Source organism: Callorhinus ursinus, unplaced genomic scaffold, assembly GCF_003265705.2.
Source record: "Callorhinus ursinus isolate GAN/ISIS: 27379988/994484 unplaced genomic scaffold, GSC_fseal_2.0 scaffold3, whole genome shotgun sequence".
NCBI classification, from domain to species: Eukaryota; Metazoa; Chordata; class Mammalia; order Carnivora; family Otariidae; genus Callorhinus; species Callorhinus ursinus.
In genome coordinates, this window is record NW_027397065.1 from 47,162,949 (window position 1) to 47,169,263 (window position 6,315).

The window sequence follows — 6,315 nt, forward strand, 5'->3', positions numbered from 1 at the left end:
AGAACATAGCCATGCCCATTCGTTTACAAATTGTGTATAACCGTTTTCCCACAACGAGGACAGAGCTGCAGAGCTGCCACTAAAACAATATGGCCCGAAAACCTTAAAATATTTACTCTCTGGTCTTTTAAAGAAAAAGTTTGCTATCCTCTGGTCTAGAAGATGTTTTCACAGAGCCTTCGAATACTAACATCTCGTATGCCTCTGACTCTGGGTACTGGGAACTCTTTCTCTACTTTGTCCACCATGTCACTAGTAACATCAAGCCGCAAAAACAGCATATTGCCCTGAATTTGCTGATGTGTTGTTAGGTAGTCTTCTATATCAGTGTCAGTTCTTTGGGAAAATACTGTGTTTCCAATTCTTTAATAATTGACTTACCAGCCCATGGTTGCAAGCCAACAACTTCAGTTAATCCCATTTAAAACTATACTGTTGATAACACCCACATCAACTACTAAAAAGTAAAATTACAGGGACCCCTGGGGGCTCAGCCAGTTAAGCGTCTGCCTTTGGCTCAGGTCATGATCCCAGGGTCCTGGGATCAAGCCATGAGTTGGGCTCCTGGCTCTGAGGGGAGTCAGTTTCTCTCTCTCCCTCTGGCCCTCCCTCGACTGGTTCTCTCTCTCTCTCTCAAATAAATAAAATATTTTTTAAAAAAGTAAAATTATAGAACTCTAGTAAATGACACCAATAAAAAAAGAACATCAAATTCTGTCACTTCTTCCTTCATTCTCTCAATTCATTGCTTCTTCTCCCTTTCCTCTGCCATGACTGAGCCCCCTGTCTGTTGCCACTTCACCTCATATTTGAATTATTGCTTGAGCAGCATTCAGCCCAATCCTAGGCACAAAGTAGAAGTCTACACATCTGAAATCCAAGACTTGCCTTTTGAAAGAATCAGAGCTGGGGTCCTAAGAATTTTTCTTAAGTGTTCTCATTTATTTCCACAACCAGAAGCAATGAAGGGCTACCTTATTTTTTCATATCCTTTTGTATTTATAATTTTCACATAGGGTCTAAGAAGTAACAATGTGATAGAATACATGATTAGGATGAAAATTTACAGGCTTTAAGCAACTTTTATTACCATAGCTGTTGTTTCACAAAGGCCTGGGAATGCCACAGGTCCACAAATAATTTGGTTTCCTATACTGTAGCGTAGGTTCTGCAAAGATCATTCCAAAGCAGCCAAAGTGAGGGTGTAGAGAGGACATGAGCACACCGCATTACAGAAGACTGCCAAGTTAGTGTCAGTACGTACAGGGCACAGTTTCAAAGACATATTTTTAGCCTCAGTAAAGATCAGGTACTGCATTTTAGTATTTTTCATGAGCACTTCTTTCCTGTTCACCCTAAAATATTAATCATTCCTTCAATTGACTGAATCACTAACTTTTCCATTCAATTTGTTAATAGCCATCATTGGGTTCACTCTAAAATACTTTAGTGCTGACCCACTAATCATCTAGATTCAGTTATTAATTGCAGTTCAAGTATTAGAAGAAAAAGAAGTAAAAGTGTCATTTTTATCTCTTTGAGTATCAACTTCTGATTGTATCACCAAAGTATCTGTTAAATACCATCCTTACCCCTTGAAGTAAAAGATTGGACATTAAAGAGAAAGACTGTAAATAATCCAAATTTGGCCCATCTTGAAATCTTGAGCTTTTCTTGGGAAGCTTTTGATTACTAATTCAATCTCCTTACCTATTATTGGTCTGTTTAGATTTTCTGTGTCTTCATGATTCAGTCTTGGTAGCTTGTAAGTTTCTAGAAATTTATCCATTTCTTCTGTTATCCAATTTGTTCATATTTAATCATTCATAGTAGTTTCGTGATCCCTTGTATTTCTGTGATATCAGTTGCAATGTCTCATCTTTCATTTATAATTTTATTTGCTCAAGTCCTCCCTCTGTTTTTCTTGGTGAGTCTAGTTAAAAATTTGTCAATTGTGTTTATCTTTTCAAAAAAAAAATTCTTGGGACACCTGGCTGGCTCAGTAGGTTAAGCGTCCGACTCTTGATTTCAGCTCAGGTCATGATCTCAGGGTCATGAGATACAGCCCTGCATGGGGCTCACCTTCAGCAGGGAGTCTGCTTGAGATTCTTTCCCCCTCCCTGTCCATCCCCCTCCCCACTTCCTTCGGCTCACGCATGCGCTCCTGCGGTCTCTCTCGCTCTCTCTCTTAAATAAATAAATAGGAGAGGGGGGAAAGATGGTGGAAGAGTAGGGGACCCTATTCCAACTGGTCTCCAGAATTGAGCTGGATATCTACCAGACCACTCTGAGCACCCACAAAATCAGCCTGAGATATAAGAAGATAGATCTGCATCTCTACAAACACAATATCGCAGGCGGTTGGTTTCGAGGTACAAAGCAGGGAGCCGTGATTCCATGGGCAGATATCAGAGGATAAATGGCAGCAGAAGGGAGCCTGGCCCTGGGGTCCTACACCGCTGGTGAGCAATACCCTCCAGCACTGGGGACAGGGCACAGACTTGCAGACCAGTGGTGGCAGGGAAAGGACTTTAGGGCAGCCCCCTGGACCAAAATGTGGGCCAGGCATAAGAACTCGGGGTGGCTTGTGGTTTTAGAAGCACAAAGGGCAGAGATGTGCCCGGACCCGGAGGCGAGGACTGGGAGCGCTGCTGAGGGGCGTGCAACCCAGGACACTGAAGTTTATAGCAGCATAGACAGAAATGAAGAGACTGTGGCCTGGAGAGCTCACTGAAGAACAGACTGCGATCTCTGCTGAGGCAGAGGGTGGGAAATGGTCTCCTCTGCTCTGACTCTCAGAAGAGACACAGAAAGCCACCAGGGAAAGCCATCAGAGAACAAAAGCCCCAAAAAATGGTTTTCACTGAGCCCATCCCCTCCACAGGGAGCAGGGCAACTCTGCCCAAACAGGGTTGCCTGAGTAATGGTGCAGCAGGCCCCTCCCCCAGAAGACAGTCTGGGAAAACAAAAGGCCAGCAACCCTAAGGTCCCTAGAAAACAGGTGCATCTTGCTTGGGTTCTGGTCAATAAATTGGACTCTATACATTCCCTCAACCACCCCTCAACAGAATGACTAGGAGGAGGGACCCCCAAAATAGGAAAGACTCAGAGATTATGACTTATGTCACAGATTTACAAATGGATTCAGATATAACCAAGATGTTGGAGATGGAATTCAGGCTAGCAATTGTGAAGACAATAGCTAGAATGGAGAAATCAATTAATGGCAACATAGAGTCTCTAAGGGCAGAAATGAAAGCTGAATTGGCAGAACTTAAAAATGCTATCAATGAGATCCAATCTAATCTAGATAATCTAACAGCTAGGGTAAGTGAGGCAGAAGAACAAATTAGTGACCTGGAAGACCATTTAATAGATAAAAAGGGAAAAGAGGAGGCCGGGGAAAAACAACTCAGAATCCATGAAAATAGAATCAGAGAAATAAGCGACACCATGAAATGTTCCAATGTCAGAATTATTGGACTCCCTGAGGGGGTGGAGAGAGAGAGAGGACTAGAAGACATATTTGAGCAAATCATAGCTGAGAACGTCCCTAATCTGGGGAATGAAACAGACATTTGTGTCCTAGAGGCAGAGAGGACCCCTCCCAAGATCAAGGAAAACAGGCCAACACACTGACATATAATAGTAAAACTTACAAATCTTAGAACCAAGGAAACCATCTTAAGGGTAGTTAGGGGGAAAATATTCCTTATGTACAGAGGGAAGAACATCAGAATAACGTCAGACCTATCCACAGAGACCTGGCAAGACAGAAAGGCCTGGCAAGACATATTCAGGGTACTAAACAAGAAGAACATGGAGCCAAGAATACTTTATCCAGCAAGGCTGTCATTTAGAATGGATGGAGAGATGCAGAGCTTCCAAGACCGGCAGAAACTGAAAGAATATGTGACCACTAAGCTGGCCCTGCAAGAAATATTAAGGGGGGTTCTATAAAAGGAGAAAGACCCCAAGAGTGATATAGAAAATAAATTTACAGGACCATCTATAAAAACAAGGTCTTCACAGGCAACATGATGACAATAAATTCATATCTTTCAATAATCACTCTCAACATGAACGGCCTAAATGCTCCCATAAAACGCACAGGGTTGCAGACTGGATAAAAAGACAGGACCCATCTATATGCTGTCTACAAGAGACTCATTTTGAACCTAAAGATACATCCAGACTGAAAGTGAAGGCATGGAAATCCATCTTCCATGCCAGCTGACCTCAAAAGAAAGCTGGGGTAGCAATTTTTTTTTTTGAAGTAAAGAAAAGAGTGGAATTTAATTTTTATTTACAGGACCCTGCAAGAGAGGAGATTCCACATAGAAATAAGAAACCCACTGAGAGGAGGAGCTTCATACTGGTTGTACAGTTTGGAACTGGTCAAGTAGAGTTTCATTGTAAAAAGTGCTACAATAACAAAACACATTTAAAAAGAATTCTTAGTAGAGAAACAGTAAGACAAACTTCTACCATACAGAGTACACAACAAACAACTTTCTTCCTCAGCTATACAATCTAAAAGTTAAAAGTCCCAGGAGTGCCATCCTGAACTTGGAATGTATAGCCTTCAGAGGTAGTTTATGGCACAACATTCTGATCTTCCTCTTCCTCTACAGGGAAATACTTCTCAATCAATTTTAATGAAGCTTTGTACACAGACTCATTTTCATGGTTTTGTAGAGCTTCAATTTTGTCCAAATGCCCACATTCTTCAATCATTATACTAAGTTCCTCAGTTTCACCTAGTTTCTCAGCAGCCTGAAAGATGTTTGAAATGGCATCCAGAATAACCAGAATAATTTTGGTATCTTTTGCAGTTAAGAGGTTCATCAATGGTTCTATTATGCCACAATGAACGAGGTATACAATCTGTTCAACTGTCCCACCACTTGTATAGTTGGTCACAGCCCAGACAGCTTCCTTTTGTGTCTTAAAGTCTGCCTTAGAGAGAACACCAATGAGGAATGGGACTAATCCATGATTCACAACTTGCTGTATCTGGTCTTGGCGACCAGGTGTGATGCTTGACATTGTTCTATTAGTTTAGGGGTTCATTAGGAGGCTGGGAAAAACAGCAAGTGCTCCTGCATCTATTACAACCTGAGTCTGTTCATCTGTCCCAGTGACAATATTTCCTATGGCTCTTAGTGCAGGAGTCACAATGGACAATTCAGTAGCTCCTAGAAGCTTCCAATCTGGGGCACAACTCCTGTTTTCACAACCATTCAATCCATTCATTTGGACCATCAGTAAGGTAGGAAATGGCCCAGCAGGTATATGCCAATACTTCTGGATCATCATGATGCAGGAGACGAACTAAGATAGGAAGAATCTGCTCAAAAGTATCTAATGGGGGTGCGGGATTCTTGTTGTGACAAAGGTTTGAAAGTATCCAAGTAAGGTTATGTAAGTAACCACATGCTAAAGATGACATGTCAGGAACTGCAAGGAGAGCCAATAGTGCAACTGCACCATACTTGATAACCAAGTCTCAAAAAACTGAACCATCGCCTGCAATGTTTCCTAGAGCCCATACAGCTTGCTCACTGATGTGGGCATGGGGAGATGCCAACAGAGAAATGAATGCTGGGATAGCACCTCCATCTACCACAGCCTTGGTCTGTTCTGACATCCCAGAAGCAATGTTAGTGAGAGCCCAAGCAGATTCAAACTGAATGGGACTACAATCAGTTCTGCCTAAGAAGGACACAAATTTTGGAATCAAACCAGCCCAGATTATGTTGTCTATGGGGGGCTGTTTTTCCCTAGAAAGCAGTTTCCTAGCAGCTTGAGTAGCCTGGAGCTGGCTTGCCAAATTGTTGCTATTTAAGCCTTTGACAATGTCATCAACAGACCAATTTACAGTGCCCTGGTTGTTGCGGTTTTCCTGTAGTGGAGAGGTAGCATCATCAGGAAAAGAGCTTACATTTCTCCTTTTCAGCATCTGGTCATCCTTCTTAGCTTTCTTCAGCTCCACATTAACTTCTATTCGGTGCCGCCTCATTTCTATACTGTCTTTCCCCTTGTTCTTGAATCTGTTAAGGCGGGCAGCTGATGAATTAGCATTCTCGTTGGTGGACATGGTTATGAGACAAGGGGAGAAAGCTACATGGCCAGCTCAGGCTTCCACCGGAGGTGGTCCAGGGCTCGCAGCCTGTGGGTCAGCTGCCCTCAAAACATCCACCACAGATCACCCCAAAGACAGTGTGGCTTGTGCAACTGGTTGGTGCAATTTAAATTTCCCGGTCAGGGGTAGCAATTATTATATCAGACAAATTAGATTTTAAACTAAAGACT

The 6,315-nt window shown here is 42.4% G+C and overlaps 1 pseudogene; it reads right to left on the reverse strand.

Moving 5' to 3' along the window:
- Positions 1-4,533: 4,533 nt before the first annotated feature.
- LOC112819731 (importin subunit alpha-1 pseudogene) lies at positions 4,534-6,100 on the reverse strand (annotated as a pseudogene).
- Between the last annotated feature and the right edge of the window lie 215 nt (positions 6,101-6,315).